Below are 24,822 nucleotides of genomic sequence, written 5' to 3' on the forward strand. Positions count from 1 at the left end.
GCTCACAAGTCTGAGGCTGCCTCATTCGTGGGATCTGAGCTTTTGGGGCAGATACTCTGAGGAAGCCAAGAGAAGGATGAGGAAGTCTGTGTTTTTCTCTAGTCAAGGGCTCTGTAGCCAATATACAGAGCCAGAGGATGCTTAAGCTTTGCAGGCCCTATGGTTCCTCTTACAGAGTCAGCTTTACCTCAGGGAGGAGACGTAGAAAATATGTAAACAAGAGACCATGGCCGGTAAAGACGAAGTAGGTGGTAATTTGGACCTGACCCACAGGCCATAGTTTGCTGCTTACCACAAACGTACCTGGGGCCCTTGAAGGTTCTTGAACAGATGTAACTTGGCTAGAGAAAGGAGGGGCTCCTAAGAACGGAGCATCCACAGTACAGCCATCTTGCTAAATATCAGTTTGTGGAATCCAGTGACACCCCCCACACACACTCCCTGCTGGCTTCTGCCAGCTCTTCCCCATTGGACTGCTGAGGTGATACATGTATAAGAAGGTAAAGTTTTTCTTCATCAGGACATTTGGGTCCTACTTCTTGGGTAGTGAGAGAAAAGCTTCCAGAATGTTCTTCCACACATTCTCTGCGGCAACAATCTGATGAGAAATGGTAGCACACAGCTAATCACCAAACTTAGGAGGCCTCACTGGACAATATAGAGACCCTGGCTCAAAAATCAAAATGAGGAAAGGATAGCCAGGGATAAGGGCAGGAGAGAAGAGGTTAAAGAGAGGAGAGAGACATGCAGGGCATGGGGTGGGGTGGGGTGGGGGTGGGGAGAAGCTAGACAAGGAAGGGGGTAAGCTAGACAAGGAAGGGCATCCTGGGGTAAGGTTAAGGCCCTGAGTGAGGAGAAGCCATAGGTGGGCTTCAGAAACTCACAGAGTGGAATACAGTTCTCCGAGTCCCCAGAGCAGTCACAGGGATTTAGAGAGAAGAAATCTGCAGAGGTAGGCGTCCTCTCCACAGCCAGCAGGGAGCTCCCGTGTGGCTACTCCTATGAACTCAGTGACCAAGCATGCATGGCTGGGTCAGTGTGAGCCTTCTGCTCTCCCGCACCATCCTAAGATCAAACACAACGGAAGTGCTTGCTGCACTGCAGAGGTGGTTAGTACCATTTAACAAGGAGCCCTATCAACCAGGGACGGCTTCCCTCGATAACGGGACCAGACCTCAGAGCTGAGCCTGACAAGCATCTGCAATAAGAGCCATCAGCAAATGATTTGCGGGGCAGGGGGCCAAGCTGGTATCTCAGCACATCCTACAGTCTTCTCTAATGACCTGGCTGATGTCAACATTAAGGAGCAGCCTGGCAGGTGGAGGTCAGAGGGTCACTCACCCGTTGGCAGACAAGGGGAGAGGGTACTGCCTAAAACATTGGTGGGGAAGGGGGTGGGCCAGTCAGGGTAGGACAACTTCTGAGCTTCTGAGCTGAGGGATACAGAAAGGATCAGTTCCCAAGCCTCTGCCTCCCTACCCCCAGCCCTTACCTGAAGCAATGCCGATCCGGGGTCAGCATCACTCAGGAGAGTTCGTTCAGAAGGTAGATATGATTCCCCATGGCACAAGTGTTAGCAAAAGAGGATGGCTTCACATTGCAGAGGCCTGACAGACGCAGACCCGAGCACAGGTCTGAAGTTCCAGGAAGCCTACAGTTCTGTTTCTGAGAAAAGGGAAGGTGCTGGGCCAGGTGGAATATCACCGTACCTGAAGAGGCTCACAGGTCTGAGGCTGCCCCGAGACGCTGTCTCAAAAATAAATAAAAGACAAACTGCAGGAGAAGGTTCTGGGCTCAGGCATGAGTGTGTGTGGTACCGTGCAGAGGTGTTCTGGTCGGATTCCCACTATAATGAAACATCCCAGGTTGAATTAGAACAAAAAGTCTTTTATTTTGTTCATGGTATTCAAAGCTGAAAGTCGCAGTAGCATGCTGTCAGCCCTATTGACGGTCCTCTGTGGCTGCTCACATGACAGCTAACATTGTCACAGTGGGAATCTAAGAGGGAGGTCACACAGTGAGACAGGCCAGGCCAGACTTGGCCTTTTATGATATTTGGTCTTGAAAGAACAACCAGGCCTCATGAAAGCTACCCTAGTGCCAAGTGTGGTAGCATACACTTTTAACCCAGCCCTGGGGAGGCAGAGGCAGGTGGATTGTTGTGAGTTCCAGGCCAGCCAGGGCTATACTGTGAGACCGATCCACCTTAATCTCTTGAGGGTAGAATCTGCCCACATAATCCAAGGGCCTCCCACCTCTTGATTATTTTGGGACAGGGCAGCCTGGGCTGGAAACTCACTGTGAACCAAGGATGCCCTTCAATTCTGCTCTTCTTGCCTTCACTTGAGTGCTGGGACTACGGGCCTGTGCCGACATGCTTAGTTGTATGCGATGCTAGTGACCTGACCTGGGGCTGTGGGCTAGGCAAGCACCCTACCGCTGAGCTACACCCCCATTCCATAGGTCCCACTTGGCTCTTACCATTGCCACACTAGGGCGGGGCTTCTAACACATGAGCCCATGGGGACTCAGGCTAAACCAGAGCACAAGGCTGACACTTGTTTTTAAATTATAGCCTATTAACCAGGAGGCATTATTCAATTTGTTAGAGAGAGAGAGCCTGAGGCCCAGGAAGGCAAAAGCTTTGTCTCACCCCGCTTGCCTGTTGCGTGGCTGATCCAGGCAGCCTGTGTGCGTGCCTTTCCACATGCTGCCCACTCCTGGTTAGTCACTTCGGAGTGTGTGCACTGCTACGCCACTGTTACTCATCTCTCCCCAGCGAGCCACCTGTTTTGTGGAGAGAAATTCTGTGTACCCAAGCCTCGAGACTGCACGAGACAGAACACACTCGCCCTCCGCCATGATCTCCCATATGTAAGTAGGCACACCCAGCCAAAAATAGAGCCCCCTGGCAGTCAAAGCTTCCACTGTTTGGAGGAAATGGGAAAACCCACTGGAGAAACAAACAGAGGGAGTGTTGCCAGTGTTTATTATAGGAAGAGTCTTAAGAGCCCGCTTGGAGTTGGAAGCAAACACATTTGGTACCGCTCTAGTCCTCATTGTGAGGGGAGGGGTAATCTCACCTTCCGGTCCTGGGAACCTGGGGGCACCTGTGAGGCGGGGAGCTTTGGGACAGCCCAGGTCACTTTGCCCTGGTGCACCTTGTTGCCACGTCTTTAACAAGGAACTTAGTTGCAGGCCTGTCACTGGGACTATAGGATGATCACAGTTTCTAGTGGCCAAGGAGTGGGAACAAAGCTGGAAGAGTGAGGTATTCATAGGTGCTACAGAGTTGTGACCATTGGGAATCAACATGGGAGAAGGAGAGAGCTGGGGGCAGCGAGAGGAGACAGCACTATGGGACCTTTCCTTTCTAGGGCTCATTACTCTCCCCTGTCAAGGCGGACCCCTGTCTCATGTCCTACTTTGTATTCTGTTGCTAGGAGGAAACCCTCTGCTCAAAACCAAGTTGAAAAGGGTTCATTTTAGCTTCCTGGCCATCGTCAAGGGAAGCCAGGGCCAGAGCTGGGGGTAAGAAGTAAAGCAGGGGCTGTGGAGGAACACTGCTTACTGGATTGCTCAGCTTGCTTTTGTATATAACTGGGAGCAGGAGTGACACCGCCCACAGTGGGCAGGGCCTCCTACATCAATCAAGAACACCCCACAGAATTGCTACAGGACGACTGAGGGAGGCAATTCTTCAGATGAAGCGTCCTTTTCTCAGGCGACTCTACTTTGTGTCAAGTTGACAGCTGAGGCTAACCATGACATTTTCTTGGCCCCACTTATGTTCTTACCTACCCCCTTCCCCCCACACAAATCAAGATGAGAGCAGCCTGAGAATGAAGTGGCCTGAGGGCTAGAGACTAGAATTGTTTCTTGATTTAACTGTTTCCCATTGTCTTGTGTTATGTAATCCAATCTCCTTTTCTTGGGGATTAATACATTCCTTGACCTATTTTTAAGTTACATAGAAAAAGACACCATATTTTGAGAAAATAGAACTAAATGGGTGACTGAAAAGATGGCTCAGTGGCTAACACAATTACGGCTAACAGTCCCTAGAACTGACTGCACTAAGAGGCCATGGCTGCCTCTCTCCAGTTGCAGCCTGGGAAGGCAGACACTGCTAATCCCCATATGGGGGAGCTCTGGGTTTGATTGAGAAATTCCCGCCTCAGTGAGCTAAGAGGACAATGGAACATGATTCCAGTATCAGCCTTGGGCCTCTGCATGCCCTGCACAGCCTGTACATGCCATGCAGAGATACATGCATGCAGACACATGCATGCAGCACATCTTGCACGCATACTTCATACATACATATATTTACAACAGAGAGAATGACGGGAAAAGAGAAAATAACAACTGGCAAACCTGGGTGCGAGGTGTTCAGGAGTTCTTTGAACCAGCTCAAAGGTTATTTTAAATTATAAATGGAGGCCGGGCGTGGTGGTGCATGCCTTTAATCCCAGCACTCAGGAGGCAGAGGCAGTTGGATTTCTGAGTTCGAGGCCAGCCTGGTCTACAAAGTGAGTTCCAGGACAGTCAGGGCTATATAGAGAAACCCTGTCTCGAAAAACCAAAAAAAAAAAAAAAAAAAAAACCAAAAAAATTATAAATGGAAACCACATAAAACTCATAGTCTTAACTGTATGTATTTAAAATAAGGTCTTACCGTGTAGTTCAGTGACCTCTGACTCAAGGTCCTCCTGCCTCAGCCTCCCTTGTACTAGGATCACAGGCATGGGTCACTACACCCAGTGTCAACTTAACTATTTTAAGTGTACACTGGCAGTAAGTACACTCAATCACTTCAAAAACAAAACAAAAGCAAAAACAATAAAAAACAAAAACAAATAGACAAAAACAAAATAAAACCCAAACACCAAAACACTCTAATGGTGACTACACACCATTATATAATTGTCCAGTCCCACAGGCTGGGATGTACAGTACAATGGCCACTCCTAACATAAGGCATGGACTCTGGTGTGGATAATTTATCCTCTATAAAACTGTCCCATCTGGTGAGGGATGCTGATGGTAGGGTATGGTGGTTTGAGTGAAAATGGCCCCCACAGGCTCATAGAGAGTGGCACTATTGGGAGATGTGGGCTTGTTGGAGAAAGCATGTCATTGGGAGGTAGGCTTTGGGTCCATTGGCACTCTCTCTTCCTGCTCCTACTCCAGCACAATATCTGCCTGTGTGCCACCATGGGTTCCCATCATGCCTATAGTGGACTATAGCTCTGAAACAACAAGCCAGCCCCAGTTAAACATTTTCCTTTTTAAGACTTGCCGTGGCCATGGTGTCTCTCCGTCTTCACAGCAATGAAACCCTTACTAAGAAGTTGGTACCAGGAGTGGGGTATCGCTGGGATAGACCTGACTCTACTTTTGTTTGGAGGAATGTGGACTTTGGGATTTTGGATTAGAAAAGTAATCAAATGCTTTAAGCAGGCCTTAATGGGTCACACTAGTAGGAACATAGAAGACAGTGGTGCGGAGGTTGATTTGAACTGTGTAGGACTGGCTCAAGAGGTTTTAGAGGAGAATAATTTTAGTATGTGGCCTAGACTATTCTTCTTTTGGCAAAGAATGTGTCTGCTTTCTGCCCTTGTCTCCTCCCCAAAAATCTGCCTGAAGTTAAATTGAAGAGTTATTAACAGCTTCAGTAGAGATTTCAAAACAGCCTAGTCTTGACTGTGTTGTATGGTTATTAGTAGTAGATCTAAAATGAAAAGGAGCAAGATAAGCAAGGAAAAATACAAAATGTACAGTTTGTAGATAAAAGTGAAAGTGCTAAGTGGGATAAAGGGAGTGGTGACCTCAGAGCCAGACCCCACCCAACATATGACAAGGAATTAAAGAAAAGCTTAGGGCTGAGTCCTGTGGTTTGGACCTTTAATCTCAGCACTCCAGAGGCAGAGGTAGGCAGTTTGAGGCCAGTCTGGTCTGCAGAGTGAGTTTCAGGAGAGCCAACTATAGACAGGGAAGGAAACCATTAAAAACAAAAAACTGACCCGGGTGTGGTGGCGCACGGCTTTAATCCCAGCACTTGGGAGGCAGAGGCAGGCGAATTTCTGAGTTCGAGGTCAGCCTGGTCTACAGAGTGAGTTCCAGGACAGCCAGGGCTGCAGAGAAACCCTGTCTTGAAAAAAACAAAAATCAAAAAACAAAAAAACAAGCAAAAAACCCAAACAAACAAAAAAGCTGGTGCAGAACTTATTATATATATAAATTGAACAAGGGAGCTAAGGGAGCTATGTCAGGCCCCAGCAAGCAGCAGAACTTGGCAGCTTTGGCCCTGTGGTTCTGGCTTTAGAGTCAAGGATAGAAGAAAGGGGTTCCGGAATCCCCCTCCATGACTAAGGAAAAACTCTGAGGTCAGGAGTGTGTTGGGGGTGCCTGTGCATGGAAGCCTAGTGAGGCCATTGTGTAGAGCCTCAGAGGTGAAGCCTGGATTGTATGGGAGACCCAAAGAGGTGGGAGATGCCAGAATCGTGGGACACCTGCTGAGGAAAGCTGCTAACAGGGAGTGACACCAGCCCAAGGGAGAAGCGTGCTGCAGTCAGCCAAGCTGAAAGGAATCAGAGATCTGAAGAGCCTTTTGACATCAGACATGGAGATGCAGAGCTTGGAGTTTGTCTCGCTGGCTTTTTGTCTTGCTTTGATCCAGTATTTCCTCACTGTCCTGCCTTCCCTCCATTTTGGAATAGTAATGTATAGCCTGTGCCATTATATGTTGGAAGTATGTACTTTTTGATTTTGATTTTATATAGGGCGTTACAGTCAAGAGATTGTGTCAGTCTCAGAAGAAACTTGGGGTTTTTAAATGGTGTTAAGACTGATAGACTATGGGGAATCTTGAAGTTAGACTGAATGCTTTTTGCACTATGATATGGCTACAGGTCTATCTGGGCTAGGGAGGAGAATGTGGTGGTTTGAAAGAAATGGCCCTGCAGGCTCAAAGGGAGTGGCACTATTGGGAGGTGTGTCTTTGTTGGAGGAGGGGTTTCAGAAGCCCAGACCAAGCTGAGTGGCCTGCTTTCCTCCTTGCTGGCTGTAGATCTAGTTGTAGAACTCTGAGCTCCTTCAGCACCTTTGTCTACCTGTATGCTCCCACGATGATGATAATGGACTAAACTTTTGAGACAGTAAGCCAGCCCCAATTAAATACTTTACAAGAGTTGCCATGGCCACAGTATGCTGTTCACAGCAATAAAACCATAGCTAAGATATGGGGGAAGCCAGATACAGGCAAGGGCAAGGAGAGCATGGCAAATCTCTATACCTTCCACTCAGTTTTGCTGTGAACTAAAACTGTTTTTGTTTTTTTACTTTTTTAAGCATTTGGTAACTGTGGCCTCAATATCTAAATAAATAAGTCAGACCTGTAGTTATAATATAAAAATGTTGCTAGGCGGAGGTGGTATCACACACCTTTAATCCCAGCACTTGGGAGGCAGAGGCAGGTGGATTTCTGAGTTCAAGGCCAGCCTGGTCTACAGAGTGAGTTTCAGGACAGCCAGGGCTACACAGAGAAACCCTGTCTTGAAAAAACAAAACCTAAAAAATCTATAGACAAAAATAGATTTTTGTGTGTGTGTGTGGCAAGACTTGTTCTGAGGCCTAGAGAGCCTAGAGGTTAAGAGCCCTTGATGCTTCTCTGGAGGGCCAGGTTTGGTCCCCACACCCACATCAGGTGGCTCACACATTTACAACCCCAGCTCCAGGGATTCTGATGCTGTCTCCTGGCTTCTACAGGCACCTACACACACATGAACTGCACACATGTGGACTGCACACACATGGGCTGGACACACGTGGTGCACATAGATCCATTTCCTTGTCACAGCTTTGGTTACTCCTGTATAACATCTCTCAGTCTTGTTTTGACGTCTATGTCCCCAATACTTTTGGAGATTACAGGGCAGTTACTTTGAGGTATGTCCTTTGACTTGGGTTTATATGGTATTCTTCTGTGATTAGATTTAGTGTCTCCATTTGGCAGGTAGGAAACCCAAGAGTGGCATTTTGTGTTGTCCCTGCTCCCCCCACCTTGTGCCACCACACCATGTTCCTGCTGGCTGCTGAACTTAGGCTTATGTGTGTTAGATAAGCATTCTGCCACTGAGCGACATCCTGAGTTCCCTTACTTTTCATTTTGAGACAAGGTTAGCTAGGCTAGGCTCAAACTTAAAAACCTCCTACCTCTGCCTCCTGGGCAGCTGGGATTGGAGGCACCATTTGGTTGCTAGGAAACAGGGTTTCAGTCTTCCTCTTCTGGTAATAGCAGCTTGCCATAGTCACTCTTCTGTCCTGGAACTCACTCTGTAGACCAGGCTGGCCTTGAACTCAGAAATCTGCCTGCCTCTGCCTCCCAAGTGCCAGGATTAAAGGCGTGTGCCACTACTGCCTGGCTGTCACTCTTCTCTTTTTACTAAAATAAAACAGAACAAAACCCCATGTGACATTATCATTTAGGTCTGCGATATGGAAGTGTTATGGTTCAGTAGTATGAAGTACATTCATGTTGTTGTGCAAAGAGCTCCAGAATTTTATCTAAAAAATGTGGAACTCCATGCTCATCACAGGCAGACATGCATATTGCATACAGGAAAAATGCTTAAAAATAACAGATTCAAAAAGAAAAAAGAAAAGAAAAAAAAGTTTCCACTTTCTCAGGAGTGGAGGTAACCTCACTGCGACGTCTGTCACTCCATCCATGACCAAAGCTGATTCAGCTGACTTGGTTCTGTGTTCCTGCTAAAGTGGCATACTTGGTTAAGAGGATGTGACCTTCCTAATAAACAAGGTCTTCAGCCAAGGGACTAAGAGTAGCTTCAGTCCCCTACCAGAACTTCCAAGCATGCTCTCAAGCAGTCACAGATTTGGTCAGTGGAAGCCATTTTAAATTGGCTTCTATGTCATTTTGGTGTCTCCATCATCTCTTTTTTTGTTGTTGTTTTTGGTTTTGTTTTTGGTTTTTCGAGACAGGGTTTCTCTGTATAGCCCTGACTGTCCTGGAACTCACTCTGTAGACCACGCTGGCCTCGAACTCAGAAATCTGCCTGCCTCTGCCTCCCGAGTGCTGGGATTAAAGGCGTGCACCACCATGCCGGGCTCCATCATCTTTTAATAATAATAAGGGGCTAGAGAGATGGCTCAGTGGTTAAGAGCACTGGCTGTTTGCTCTTCCAGAGGTCCTGAGTTCAAATCCCAGCAACCACATGGTGGCTCACAACCATCTGTAATGGGATCCAATGCCCTCTTCTGGTGTGTCTGAAAGACAGCTAAAGTGTACTCATATAAATGAAATAATTAAAAAAAAAAGGCGGCAGCCATCTTCTAGTAACGTGCCAAAATGACAAACACAAAGGGAAAGAGGAGAGGCACCAGGTTTATGTTCTCTAGGCCTTTTAGTAAACATGGCGTTGTTCCTTTGACCACACATATGCGAATCTACAAGAAGGGTGATATTGTAGACATCAAGGGAATGGGCACTGTTCAAAAAGGAGTGCCCCATAAGTGTTACCACAGCAAAACTGGAAGAGTCTAAAATGTCACCCAGCATGCCGTGGGCATCATTGTCAACAAACAAGTTAAGAGCAAGATTCTGGCCACGAGGATCAATGTGCGGATTGAGCACATCAAGCACTCGAAGAGCAGAGACAGCTTCCTGAAGTGGGTGAAGGAGAACGATCAGAAGAAAAAGGAAGCCAGAGAGAAGGGAGCCTGAGTGCAGCTGAAGCGCCAGCCTGCGCCACCCAGAGAAGCCCACTTTGTGAGGACTAACGGAAAAGAGCCAGAGCTGCTGGAGCCCATTCCACATGAATTCATGGCCTAATGTACACAAAGAAATATAGTACCAGGACTATAAAGTGTTTTCCATAATAATAATGTCAGGGTGGTCCTGTACATTCCCTGCTTATAAGCCTAGAATTAGCCTTTTTTCCAAGATCACCGACACTTTAGAAAAAAAGAATATTTTAGAAGCTTGGTCCTGACTTCTGCTGTTGATGAAAGATGGCTTCGAATGGCCCATCATTACCTGGAAAGGCAAACACTGTTGATCTTTCAGACCCCGGGTGGATAACCTGGTACATCTAACCCAGGCCAGAGATTCAAAGTACCCTGACAAGCACCCCCACCCACCCACCCAAGTGGAGGATAAAAATCTCTGCACTGCCACTTCAGATATTCCCTGAGCCTTACCTAGGTGAGTGGTGTTGCATCTGACCTGTCCAAGCCTCTGGTTTGGACAATCACAAGGAAACTTCTTGCTTGGAAAACCGTGGCTCTTCAATGGGTGCATGAACCAGCACGTAGCACAAAGGAACAATCCAAGAAAAAAAGACACCACCTAAGCCCCTGCTCCCTGGCAGGCAATGTGCTGTATCCTATAACTGCAGTGTAATTTGTGTGTGGCTTTGAAGACAACTGGCTCAGGTGGTAGAGAGGGCTGCTGGGGAAAGACCACATTGTGGGGTGTCAGGTTCTTACATTCAAGCCTGCAGAAGCATAAGGAACTGTGAGACCCCAGGTGAAATCTCACACTGCCTTGTCCAGGGAGGAAGCTAACCCCTAGGCAGGAAGGAAGGCACTGAAGATGAGAGCCCCATCTATCTCAGCCCATTAGCATGAACACTTCGTTCTTTATTACACAAGCAGTAGAGACGCCCAAGTCTTTAAAGAAGCTTTTGTTTATTTTTTTAGTATATGCATTACAGGAAACAAGAAAGCAAGAACAAAGTCACCCAGTCACAAGCAGCTCAGCTCGATGTATTGTTCTAGATCCTGCAAGCGTACACACACTTGGGTAATTGAGATTATACAGTATGTACCATGCTTTCCCCACATTGTGAATATTCACCAATTAAAAACCCCACACTACACAGGGATTTTGATAACCAAGAATACACCATGCCATCTCAATCTGTCAGACAAAATTGTAATCCTGTCTTCCTTGGCAACAGAAATTTCATAGAAGACAAAAATGGCAGCAGGCCTCTAGATAGATGTACTGGCAAAGTTACAATTAAATTCTGCATTCGCTCAGTCTCAGCTTACAAGGAAACACAAAGCAACAGACCACACTAAGTATAGCATTCCTAAGCTTATCACCAGATCTATATACTAGCATATGTAGAAGGGATCTTCCCACTCAACAAATGTATTCCACACGGAGCAGCTGGGAGACACACCTACGGTAGGGGCTCTCAGGATGTCAGTCTCAACACACCTGCAGACCTCATCCTGTGAACCTGTGTCCCTCCAGTCAGCCTAGCAACATGAATTTCCCCACACTGGCCAGACATGGCTTAGCAGTTCCATGTTCAAGAGGAACCCTTTTGTCAATTCCACCATAGCCATTAGCTCTACTCTTAACCATGTGCTTTCCTTTAGGATGTAACATTCAGATGACAACTGTGCATAATGAACACAAGATTTTACCACGATGCACATAGGACCCCTGGGTAGAGCTGTCCCCTGGACAGAGGCACTAGCAGCCTTTCCCTCAGCCATCCTCTTCACTGCACAACTCCTAAGTGCAGATGATGCTAGTGAGAGGATTAACAAAGGCCACACCAAGAAAACAGCCCTCCCCAAAGATGAGCCTGGCCTTTAGTGACTCTTGCTACTTCTAACATCCTTTAGGCACTGGGACTTACCTCTACTACCTGGCAACATTAAGTGAAATGCACACCCAACCAATGGCTAGACAACTCGAACCAACCAACAGCTACAGTGCCTCTTTCTGAGCACTAAGCTTTGCCCTAGCCCACCTCCATCACCTGGTAACAGCATCTGCTCAAAGGCCAAGCTTAACCTCCATTCCCCCAGTGTGACCATTCCTGTAACAAAATCATCGTTAACAAAGTGGTGTCAGCCCTCTATTTTTACATGTATGCAATACTGTATGCATGTGTGCACATGTGCCACTGCACTTGTGTGGAGGCTAAAAGACAAGCTGTGAATCGCTTTTATCAAGTGGATCCCGGAAATCAAACTCAGGTCACCAGCTTAGTAGCAAGCACCTTTACATGCTGAGCCACCCTACCAATCCGTTATGTACACTTTCTCACTGTTTTGAGACAAAGTCTATAGCCCTGGTTGACCCAGAACAGAGATCCACCTGCCTCAGCCTAGAATTAAAGGCATGCATTACCACATCAGGTCTATCATGCACCTAAAAGGCTGGAGACCAGATGTTCCCAGTAAGCACTTTGGTTTCCCCAGCATGTGTACACCACAGTGAATACACTGCACACCTAACAAAGGCTGTGGTCAGACTGCCTTCTAAACAGCAAGGTTCTGGTCCAGCCCCTCTTCCAGTTCTCTCCCCCCAGGGGCCATGTGTATGCATCTGTCATGTTTTTGTGGAATATTAACAATTTCACTTCCTAAGTGGTTTTAAGGTTTTTTTCCTACAAATTTTAACATAATCTATAAATATGTCTTTTCACTAACTCTACTTTGTCACACACTGGCACCTTTACAGTCTAGGAAGACTGGGTGCTGCAAATTTGGACCTATGTTTTCTATACATTGCAAAGTAAGATGCACAGATATAAGCAACAATGGATAACCTTGTATTACCAAACTTGCATCAGCATTAGGCTCTTCATTCATTTTCTTCCTCCCTCCTAGACCTGCACAAGCAAGGCTGCATTGCTCAGAAGCAGTTTCTCTTTCTAGTTCCAAAAGACAACACTTCACCATGAGTTTAAACAGAATCTACAACACGTATTATTTACTATGTCTACTTTTAACATACTTTGTGCACTTCTAAACACCTAGAAGGACTAGATGTTTCAGATGAGGACATGAATTTGTCCCCTATATACATAGTAGTACTGAAACCACACACATGTAACTAGTTAGATCTCCAAGTGTCTTCTGGTGAGGACATTCTGGTCTCCGACCTTTCTTCCCCTTCAGCCCATCTTGTGTCCCGTGACATAGGCACGGGTGCCTATGTCACTCGTCACTTGGATGATACACTTTCACAACTCTTCAGAAGACAACCTTGCTATGAACTAACAGAGTATACAGAATGTGTGAGTTTACTAACTACTTTTGTCATACATTGGCAACCTCTTTAATACCTAGAGACTAGATATCATAGGACTCGTTTGTCCAGTATGTACAATATATACAGCATAGCAAAGTTACATGAGATGCACACAACACACAGGGGGATGGGTAAGCTAGAAATGTCTAGCACACAAATGGAATCTTTTTGCAGTTCCTTCCCTCCCACCTCCTTGATCCACTGAACAAGCACAGCCGGTACACTGTTCTCAGAGGCGGGCTAACAATTCTACTTCTACACACAGCATTTCTCCAGTTTAAAAAAACTATATACACAAAATATTATTCTATTACCTGTACCTTTAAATGTATCAAGCACTTTCAGATATCTAAAAGACTAGATGTTTCATGTAAGAACTTATCTGCTATTGACATGGCACTGGTAAATAAAACTGTATGCAAAGCAATGGTTATTATCTGAGGTATCTTCTAAACATAACCATTTGGGCTTCGACCCACTTTCTTCTCCCTTCAAACCAATAGACAAATATAGGTATGTGTAATGCTTAGATACAGCTGAGCAAATCCTATCCCCAAGCCATTTACAGAACAAAATTTTCTATGAATTTTAACGGTGTACACTATGTGCTAAATTTACTACTTTGTCATACATTGGCAACCTCTTTAACATCTAGAGTCTAGATGTTGAAAATTTAGACATATTTGTCCATTATATACAGTATACACACAGCAAAACAAAATGCAAGAATATAAAAATGGCATCTGAAAAGGTCCCATATACACACACACTACATGGCCGTTGTCACTGCCTCCCAACACCTCCTCCAAACCCCGGAGCAAGTAAAGACAGTACTGCTCAGAGGGCTCATCACCCCACTCCCCAAAGACAACGACTCATGAGTGTTTGCAAAAAGATATTTACAAAGTGATATTTCACTACCTCTACATTTAACATACGTTGGGCACTTCTAAACATCTAGATAGACCAGATGTTTCAAGTAAGGACTGTTGTCCACTATATACACAGCAGTCAGTAAATGGCACACGTAACAAGAGTAATTACAACTTTAACACAAAATGTAAAAAAAAAAAAAAAAAAAAGTGTTGTTCTACTAACTCTACTTTGTCATACACTGGCAACCTCTTTAACATCTAGAGTGACTAGATGTTGTAAATTAGGACCCCTTTGTCCTTTACATACACTATGTACAAAGAAAAGCCAAACAAAATGGGATAGTGGGAGATAGTGGTTCCTTTCCACTCACGGACCACAGTAGCTTAGAGCTCTGGATTTCCTTCTGGGAACCAGGGCACAAACACAATGCGGTCAACTCAGGAGAGGTTTGGCTTTTCTTCTCCAAACAATAATTCAAATGAATCCTAACAAAAAGGTATTTACAGCATGTTTACTACTTATAAAATATGGCAGGCACTTCAGAGCAGCTAGAAAGACATTACCCCCAAAACCTGGCATTTTCAAACACACTCAAATACACACACACAGGCACACACGCAAACATGGTGTGGGGGGTAAGAAATGAGGACTAAAATGCATACACAATACAATAGGATAAAAAAGAGAGACACGTCTTCTTCACACGACCAATCTGGCTCCGGGCCTCTTCTTCCTCCTGCTGGATCCTCTAAGGTACTGAACAAACAGGGACGAGTGTCGCTCCTGGGTCTTTCTAGAGGCGGCCTAAACAATTCCATTTCAAAATCACTTGCAGAAGACGTGTCCACGATCTTCTTTTTATGGCGACTGGGTATTCACGTCATCTCCTACCTCTCCTTTACCCTGCGTCGGCAATCTCTACAGTTAGACGTCCAGATTTAGCCAGAAGTCTAAAAAGGGTCGGGGGAAAGGTTGAGAGCAGCTTTTTCATATTATATACACAGGACTTCTACGGCGACAGCGTTTCCGAATGGCCGCCTGCGGTTGTCGCGTCTCGGCTTCTCTCGGGTGGAGGGAAGACCCGCGGCCCAAGAATCGATCGTTCCTCTCGCCGTGATTCGGGGCCCCGCTCACCTTCGTCCAGGCCCATCGAGGCCTCGGTTCATCCAGGTCTGCGTGCTCGGCCACGGGTGGGCCTCCCGTCCCGAGCCGGCGATGGCAGAGTGTTCTTGCTCAGACCCGCCGCCTTAGGCCGCAGAAGCCCCGAAGGCCCAGCCTTGGCCTTCAGGTGGATGCCATTCTTCCCGTCATGCCACGCTCGCCGCCACTTTCGAGGCGTCCTCGAAGGCCTGGCTGGGACTCCTCGGTGGGCCCGGCCCTGGAGAGAGGGCGCCGGTGGAGTCGGGGAGGCCGCCGCCATGCAGGCGCATCGTTGGCAGGGCAAGAGTCGCTGCGGAATGGCCGCGTGGCCTAGCCGGTGGCTGCCTCGAGGGCGAGGGCTCCTGGCGTCCGCAGAGTAGGGACCGAGGCTGCTCCCGGGCCCCTCGGGCTCACCCGGCGCGGGCCGAGGCCGTGAGGGGCCCGGGGCGAAGAAGGCCACACTCCCGAGCTCGCTGCGCTCTCTGCCGGAACTGACTTGGCAATTCTTCTCGCCCAGGCTGGAGCGGCACCGGAAGCCCGCAAAAACACCACCGGAGAGCTAACGTTTCCCCAACTGCAAGGTTCCGGCCGGGAGCGGGGGGGGGGGGGGGGGGGGGGAGCCTGGGGTTGGGGGCGGGGGTCTTTTTTTCTTTAAGTCTCTTTACATCTTTTGTAGAGACTAGAAGGCCAAGGGGAGAATAAAAGGCCAAAAGTGAAAAAGAAAAAAAGAAAAAGCCCACACTAGCAGTCCCAGCAATTTGTGATACATTATAAAAATAATTATAGGCAAACGCCTAAGGGCCTGAAGTACTACACTAGTCTCACTAGAAGTGGTGTTATAAACTAATTACCTAGTAAGATAGTGAACTGCTTGCCTCTTATCTACTCAAATACAACCCCATAGAATTTATTATTCCATGAGGCTAAGAAGGCAAATCGGACCCCTCCCCCCACATCACCCCTCTCACAGTTTCTGTCCACGGTGGTGTGTGTGTGTGTGCGTGTGTCTGTCTGTCTGCCTGCCTGTCTGTTTCTGTCTATCTGTGTCTGTGTAAAAGTTTTAGATGCCCTGGAACTGGAATTATAGACAGCTGAGCTGAGCCATCTCTCCAGTCCCCTGGAACAAAGTCTTGAAGGAGGCAAGGGATAACATAGTCTCACAGAGTGTGTGTAAAGAGCCTCCCTAACAGAAGAGAACAGCAAACAGTTAACAGGCTATGAAATGGACCACATAGGCCTTACCTGCTCCACAAAGAGCTAAGGCCAGGGAAGAGAGGAGGGTTGGATCTGGTCAATGAATACAAGACAGAAATGAGAGCCACTGAAGGGCTTTGAGATGTGCCATGAAAGTCAGCGGAATCAGGGACAAGGTCAGAGATGAGAGCCCTTACAGCAGATGGTGACGTATGGTATACAGTAGTTCTCCTGACCCTGGGTTCCCTTTTTCGTTTCAGCTACCCAGAGGTGAACTGCTTCCCAGAAACACTAAGTGGATAATTTCCCAAATAGTCACTGTGTACGTTTTACATTGCCCATAGTCCATGATGCCCCATACCATCCTTCCAGGATGTAATGTGTGCTGTTGTTTACTGCTTCCACTCACTGGTCAGTTAGTCACTCTCTCAGTTATCCGACTGACTATGATCAAACCACACAGCAAGTTCCAGGTTGGCCAAGGCTGTGTAATAAGCACTCTTCTGCCCCACAAAACATGCCAATGGCAACACTATCCTTGGGCCTGGAGAGATGGCTCAGCAGTTAGTGCTTGCTCTATCAGTGGACTAGAGTTTGGATCCCAGCACCTACATCAGGAAGCACAAGATGCCTGTAACTATAAGGAATCCAAAGCCCCTTTAGCTTCTGTTAAAACGCACACTCACATACGCACACGCACGAAAACACAAACACACATGTGGGCTGGAGAGATGGCTCAGCAGTTAAGAGCACTGTCTGTTCTTCCAAAGGTCTTGAGTTCAATCCCCAGCTACCACAGGGTGGCTCACAACCATCTATAAATGGGATCTGATGCCCTCTTCTGGCATACAGGTGTACATGCAGATAGAGCACTCATACATAAAATAAACAAATTTTTAAAAAAAGACAGAATAAAATGTCATAAAATCATTTTTTATTTAATTATGGTTCCAAAGTACAATGCTATAGTGGTTTTAGCAAATTGGACATCACAAAAAAAGCTATGAAGTGCTTCCTTCAGTGAAAAAGATGAACTTTTCTATTTAGTAAGGAAAGAAAAAAACGTGTATGTTGAGAATGATGAGCTCTATAGTAAGTATAGCCCTCCCTGACAACTGTGCTGAGGGTGGAGCCCACAGCCATGGGCATGCTTAGGATTTGCTCTGCCACTGAGCCACCTCTAGCCTAAGCTTACGACTCTTGATGTAAACACACACAGGATCCCAGTCAGAAAGGCCTTTCTGATGAGAAGCTGCAAGAAGACCACAGACTCTTGTCTACGGTAGATGACCAAGGGCCTGAGACAGGGGAATGACTGGAGGGCTAGAAAACTGAAGCAAAGGTCTCTAGCATTGCAAAAGAAGTGCCTGCCAGACTTAGCACCTGCAGAGCAGGAGTGATCCCATGGGGGAGGGTTTCAGACATGAAGGAGGGCTGGGCGGATAAGTGGGCACAGTGACATATCAAGGAATCAGCCATTGTGGTCCCTTTACTGCACTCTGGCTTCCCCCACAGCCAAGCTAGCTGGTATTCCTGGCACCCAGAGACAGCAGTGATACACATTTCCCGCTTTCTTTCAGTGATGATTTCTTAAACAATTTATTTTTATGCACTTTATATGCATTGGTGTTTTACCTGCATGCACGTCTGTGTGAGGGTGTTGTATCCCCTGGAACAGGAGTTACAGACAGGAGCTGCCATGTAGGTGCTGGAAATTAAACCTGGGTCCTCTTAAAGAACAGCCTTAATTGTTAAGCCATCTCTCCAGCCACTTTGTTGATTCTTTTAGACAGGATCTCATCACTATATTGTCCTGGCTAGCCAGGAACTCACTATGTAAACCAGACCGACTTTGAACTCACAGAGATCTACTCGAGGCTGTCTCCCAAGTGCCGGGCTTGTGCTAACACACACCCAGCAGGGCTTCATATGCAGATGTATTCATTGGGCATGTACTCTGGGCCAGGCACCTTAATAACTGAAGACTTTATTTTTGTTGTCTTACTTGATTTGCAAAGCAATCCTGTGAGGTATGTTGTATTACTCTCCTTACAGATAGGGGGCTATGTAATCTGTCTAGTTCTCAGGAAAAGCCTGTAGTTTAATCCAGGTCACCTGACCCCAGAACTCCCTGGAGCACTACAGAAGATTCTAAGGCCTGAGCAGACACTTGCACACAGAAACTCACAGCTTAGACTCGGAGCAGGCAAGCTAAGAAAAGCCTTTGAAGGACTTTCTATCTTGGGCCAGGCTAGAGATAATGGGATGCAGAATTCTGCTCAATTGGGAGGCAGCTTCTGGGCTAAATCTAAATGGTGCCGTTCAATTCTGAATATCAAGGCTGGGGTGCGTAAGTCCAGAAACTCTAAACAAGAATCTGAGGTCAAAGGTGAGCCAGTTCTATCCACCCTGTCCTTGTGGCTATCTCACATTAAGGATAACATGGGAGAAAAGGTACCAAACAAATGTAGTGAATGTTGCTAACACTTCTCCTTGGAAGCCATCACATGTCAGCCCTGTGACACACAGTAGTGTTTATTAGGGCAAAAGCTCTAAGCTCATTAGCAGGAAAGAGTGCTGAGCGTCAAGCCACCCACACATCTTGCCAGAGAAAGAAACAGTGAAGCCTTCCCTGGGCCTAGACATGCAATACCCACCTCCTTATCAACAGATCTGCACCCAGGCAGATCTGATTGGCAGTTGTGTGGAGGTGTCCGCCAACAACCTGATCATAACCCTCACTAGATCACTGCTTGAGTTTAGGAGTCTAATCTGTTCTAGCCCAGAATTTCTCCAGCTTCCATCATCCCCCAAACCAGCTCAACAGTGTCTTCCATGCCTATGTGCCACAGTGTTTTAGTCCCTTTAGGCTGTTATGAGCAAATATCATCAATTCTGTGTCTTTTATTTATTTTTTAAATTTTATTATTGTTTTTTTAAATTCTGTGTCTTATAATCACTGGAATTTGGCCAGGCATGATGGCATATGACTTAATCCCAGCACTTGGGAGACAGACCTGGTGGATCTCTATAGGGTGTATACCAGCCTGGTCTACATGAAGAGTTCCAGGACAGCCAGGGCTATGTAGAGAGACCCTGCCCCCAAACAAACAAATGACACCCCCCATGCAACAGTAGAAACCTACTCCTTACAGTTCTAGAAGCCCAGGTGTCTGGGATCAGGGAGTCAGTAGATTTGGTATCTTGTGAGGATTTGACTTCTGGTTCACAGATGGAGTCTTCAAGATTCTGTCTCACATGGTAGAAGGGGTCAAGAGTCTCTCTAGAGTCCCTTTTATAAGGACATTAATCCCACTCACAAAAGTTCTAGCCTCAAGACCCAATTGCCTCTAAGACCTTGAGCAGGGAGAGTTAGCTTTCACGTTTAAATTTGTAGGGTTCCCATTACCCACCTATACTTAGAATCCCCTTGTCCCTGTGAAGTCACGGTTGAAATGCTAGTCATATTTTCCATATTTTCCTAACATACACTGAAATAAATATATACTCCTCTCTCTCCTCTTTCTCTCTCTCTCTCTCTCTCTCTCTCTCCTCTCTCCTAACTCTCCTCTCTCTCTCCCCCTCCCTCCCTCTTTCTCTCTTTCTTTTTTTGTTTTTACATGGGATTTCTATGTGTAACCTTGGAACTCACTCTGCCTCCTGAGAGCTGGAATTAAAGGCATGTGCCACTACTGCCTGGCATAAGTATATACCTTTTTAAAAAGACTTTTTTAAAAAACAAAAGCAGCCGGGCGTGGTGGCGCATGCCTTTAATCCCAGCACTCGGGAGGCAGAGGCAGGCGGATTTCTGAGTTCGAGGCCAGCCTGGTCTACAAAGTGAGTTCCAGGACAGCCAGGGCTATACAGAGAAACCCTGTCTCAAAAAACAAAAGCAAACAAACAAAAAAAAATTTTTAAAAATTAAAAAACAAATGCATTTATTTGGCTTGTGTGTTTGTACACATGCCTTCGAGTGTTTCCTTCCATTGTGTGGGTCATGGGATTGGACTCATGGGATTGGTGACTGTCAGGCTTGCCAGAAAGTGCCTTTAGTGCTGAGTTGTCTTGATGGCTCAAATATATAGTTCTTAAAAAGGTCCATCTAGCTGGCGAGATGGCTCAGTGGTTAAGAGCACCGACTGCTCTTCCGAAGGTCCCGAGTTCAAATCCCAGCAACCACATGGTGGCTCACAACCACCTGTAATAAGATCTGATGCCCTCTGCTGGGGTGTCTGAAGACAGCTACAGTGTACTTACATAAAATAAATAAATAAATCTTTTAAAAAATTGTGGGAAATTATTCTTTTAGATTTTTAAAAGGTGTTATTTTATGTTTGCAAGCGTGTATATATATGTACACCATGTGTATGCCTAGTACTCGGTGAGGTCAGAAGAGGCCGTGACATTCCCTAGAACTGGAATTATGGATGGCTGTGAGTCACTGAGGGTGCTGGGAACTGACCTCGGGGCCTCTAGGAGAACAACGAGTGCTCTTAACTGTTGAGCCAACTCTCCAGCCCAGGACAAATCATTCTTACATAAGACTCTCAGGGCTGGGATGGAGCTCAGTGGTGGAGTACATACACTAACTACAGTGTGGAGAAACATGGCATAATTCAGCTTGATCATGTGATCAGGCCATGCGAGAGCATGTAGCCCTGACCCACAGTGGCAGCAGGAGCATTTACCCATGGTGCCCTTCTCCCAACTGCATGACTCCCGTCTAAACATGAGGAAGACATCAGATGGACCCAAATCCAGGGATTCCTGTAAAACAGCTGGCCAATACCTCTCAATAGGTCAAGATTAGAGCCAACTGTAGTGCTGTATGCCTTTAACCCCAGCGCCCTGGAGGCGGAGGCAATCAAATCTCTAGAGTTTGAAGCCAGGCCTTGTCTACATAAGAAGTTCCAGTGTAGCCAAACATAGTGAGACTCTGTCTCAAAAAACAAACAAACAAGCAAATACCTATCAGGTCATGAGAACAAGAAACCTCAAGACAGTGCAGAGAGGGGAGCAAGGAGAGAAGATGACTTACACGTAGTGTGGGGTCCTCCATAGGACTCTGAAACTAAATAAGTGTATTAGTGGGTAAACTGGCTGTTTTATGTTAACTTGCTAGAGTTATTAGAGAGGAAGGAGCCTCAATTGAGAAAATGCCTCCATAAGATATAGCTATTACAGATTTTCTCAAGTAGAGATCAATGATCGAAGATCCAGCCTGCGGTAGGTGGTACCATCACTGGGTTGGTGTTCCTGAGTTCTTCTGTAAGACAGCAAACTGAGCAAGCCATGATGAGCAAGGCAGTAAGCAGCACCCCTCTGAGGCTTCCGAATCAGCTCCTGCCTCCAGGATCCTGCTCTGTTTGAGTTTCTGTCCTGATCTCCTTTGATGATGAACAGTGATATAGAAGTGTAAGCCATAAACCCTTTCTTCCCCAACATATTTTTGGTCATGATGTTTCATCATAGCAATAGTAACCCTAAGATAGTGGGGAAATTCTAAAGTTTGAATAAAGTATGGATTTAAGTTAATTGGAACAAATGCCATAGAAAAAATAAGAGAGGAAAGTGGCCCCTGGAGACCGGAGCCAAAAGTCTTTGGCCGGCCATTATTTAGCCTTCTGCAACCTGACTGAATGGAATTGAGGAATCTCTGTCAGTAAGCCTCCTCTACATTTTAAATAACAAGCATGGTGTGACATTTAAAACCTATTCTTTCGGGCTCTACTGAAGTCATCTTGGTGTGACTCTCGGGACAAAAGTCACACTTTGACAACAGTTGATACCAGAGGTTGGGGTATGGCTCAGGCCGGAGCTGATCTAGGACTAGGCACTGGGCCCCATCAACAGTGACTGTGGGGTTGGGCAAAGGAGACTGCTCTGAGCCCTTGGAGGGTCTCACTTTGAAATCTGGCTCCACTGCAATCACCATATCCCTTGAAGGGCCTTCCCTCATCTGTCTGAGAGGAGTGCAAGCCCCTCCTCAGAGGAATGCTCTCAGAATTCCTGGAGACTGTGTGGCAGATGCCCAACAAGCCTCCAGTCAGCATATTTTTCTTTCCTCTCCATTTATAGACTATGCTATACTTCCCATGTTTTCTACAGACAGAAATGTTTGAGCAACATAAAATTCCAGTGAGATGAAGTCTTCCTTCTTGTTTTTTATATATATATGGTGGAAATCAGACGCTGTGTTAACTGACTTAGTCAGCACTGCCTAACTAGAGAGCTAGAGATAGTGGGTGACTGGGGGGGCGGACATGACTTATTTATTTATTCATGAGGTCTTAGCCAGTTTGGAATGACTCTGTAGACACAAGCTGGCCTTGAACTCATATAGATCCCCCAGCCCCTGCCTCCCTAATACTAGGATTTAAGGGCTACAACTAAAGGCTTGTGTCATCACACCTGAGGCATACAGTCTTTTAGATGGAGCAGGTTTTCTGGTCTGATCCTTGACCCACTGTGCCATCTCTTTACCTTTGAGGACATTTCAGTTTATGGCCATGTGTTCCTAACTCCTGGTTCACACGGCTGGGACTTAATCACAGATATTTGGACCTGGAGCCATACTCTTGGGTATCTGTAGTGACAGTGTGCCCACCCAGTTTTTCAGGCCCCCCCCCAATCTCATAGGCTTCCCAATTTTAGAGCCCCATAAGGTCGATTTATAAATTGTTCCTGATTCAACCTGAATCCTCAGTTTTTGTTTTAGTTTTCTTTTGGGTGCCAGGGATCAAACCTATGGCCTTGTGCATGTTGGGCATAGTACTCTACCACTGAGCTCCATCCCAGCCCCTCAGTTCTTCATTCTAACAGATTTCTAAACTAAGTTCTTGAGACAGAGGCATGCAGAGGATTCAGCAGAGGGCCAGGGTTTCTGAAACAGAATAGTGAGACCTGAGAGTGGAGATTTGTGCTTTCAGGGAACAGGCTCATAATAAAAAGGTGGGAATTTTTCAAAACTTCTTTTTGAGTGATGGTAGTATGTTGCCCATGATTGTCCCCAAAGTGTAGTCTAAGGTGGTTCTCCATCCGTCCTTCCAGTAGCCGAGACTATATTGCTACATCCCAGCAGAATATGATTAAGGAGTCACACCTCAATGTATCAAGGACTGGATTACCTTGCATTCTGTCTTGGCTCTTGCACCTCAGGGCAGGTGACCTTGTGTAAGACGTGAAACCCTGTTGTGCTTGATTTTCTCATCTGTTAAAAAAAAAAAAAAAAGAATCATTATAGGAGCTATGTTTCGAGGCTCAGATCAAATGCTGTAGACAGCTTTCATCACAGGTTTGACACTCACCTCTGTGATAGAGCCCCGTGTCCCCTAATCACATCTCGGGCAGACCTGTGGACTTGCCCTCACTGTCCAGAGAAATTTGACTGCCCCTGGAGGCGGTGCAAGCTCATGATGTGCATCTGGGGCTTGGGAGGTTTCTGCGTCCTTATCCTTCTTGTTGTGTAGCCTTATGTGAGCCATTTCTAATCATCCGCAGGAAGGTAAAGAGGTGTTAAGGTGGCAACCTGGTAGTGGAGACCACTGTGCTGCCTTCTGCCCCTGCACTGGTAGCTGCTGCTATTGTGCAGTGCTTCATCTCCAGGCTCTGATGGTGCCCGAGCCAGGGAAGAGAATTCTGAACCAAGTAGGCCCCCCCGCCCCCCTCCCGCCCTCCGAGAGCAATAGTGGAAAAGCCTGGTACAGCTGCAGGCTGAGATCCGGACCCAGCTGCCATGGCAACGCGAGGAGGCTGCTGGGAAGGCACTGCCTTCAGGCCTGACAAGACCAGGCTCCGCCCTAATCCAGCCAAGGCTCCGCCCAGAAGCCAAGAGACCTGAAACCTATAGGGCACTTGACTGGGTGCGACCTGACTGACTGCCTACAGCTGAATGGCCACAGATGCCATCATTGCCTGATAACCCAAGTGTGTCTGGCTGTCCGACTGAACACTGAGTTCACAGGTGCCTGACAGACCAAGACAGTTGGCTCTGTACATCCCTACCACAGCTGACTGACTTCCCTTACTTGGCTCATGGTGTCTCTCCTGCAGGAGGCTTTTGTCTGAGGTGATCTAACTGCAGCTGACCAACCAGACCCTACCCACTCGTGACAAGCCGCATCTGATTGGTGTTAGCCACCTGTGCCTGGATGGTGGCAGTTTACCGATTGAGTTCATCTATGCCAACTGCCTGACCCCCTCCACTTCACCCCAGCTTTACGAGATCAGATGAGCTGACCACAGTTGGATCTGAGTGCCCCAATGGGCTTTGGAACTACGACCAGGCTACCCCTATGGGTCTCTCCACAACACTGAGATGGGTCAGTTGACCAAACCCTCAGCCCAGTTGGCATGGCTGCTGAGTCTGCCTCTGAGTGAATATGTATGTCATGGACAGGACATTCTGTGTGACTGGGCCTGCCCGATATCCTTCCATAGCTACCTATGTCTGGCCCAACTAGATTCACAACATCAGCAACACCTGCATAAGGGCCATGATGTCTAACCACTCTAGCTGTGTCTGTCTCTTA

At 46.7% G+C, this 24,822-nt stretch overlaps 2 long non-coding RNA genes and 1 pseudogene across 3 annotated transcripts; 1 reads left to right on the top strand and 2 right to left on the bottom strand.

Moving 5' to 3' along the window:
- Positions 1-773: 773 nt before the first annotated feature.
- On the bottom strand, positions 774-24,001 carry Gm14170. Of its 2 annotated transcripts, XR_003954079.1 has the most exons (5): positions 23,599-24,001; positions 23,419-23,501; positions 2,654-2,787; positions 1,493-1,846; positions 774-1,065 (listed from the first exon to the last, which is right to left on the bottom strand). It is a non-coding gene; the product is annotated as a predicted gene 14170 (long non-coding RNA). The 2 variants fall into 2 exon arrangements; XR_001783526.2 differs by having other exon boundaries at positions 1,493-2,787.
- On the top strand, positions 9,341-9,917 carry Rpl21-ps9 (ribosomal protein L21, pseudogene 9; annotated as a pseudogene).
- On the bottom strand, positions 10,692-15,608 carry Norad (non-coding RNA activated by DNA damage). The gene has a single exon (NR_024329.1). It is a non-coding gene; the product is annotated as a non-coding RNA activated by DNA damage (long non-coding RNA).
- Positions 24,002-24,822: the final 821 nt, after the last annotated feature.

This window comes from Mus musculus, chromosome 2 (genome assembly GCF_000001635.26).
Source record: "Mus musculus strain C57BL/6J chromosome 2, GRCm38.p6 C57BL/6J".
NCBI classification, from domain to species: Eukaryota; Metazoa; Chordata; class Mammalia; order Rodentia; family Muridae; genus Mus; species Mus musculus.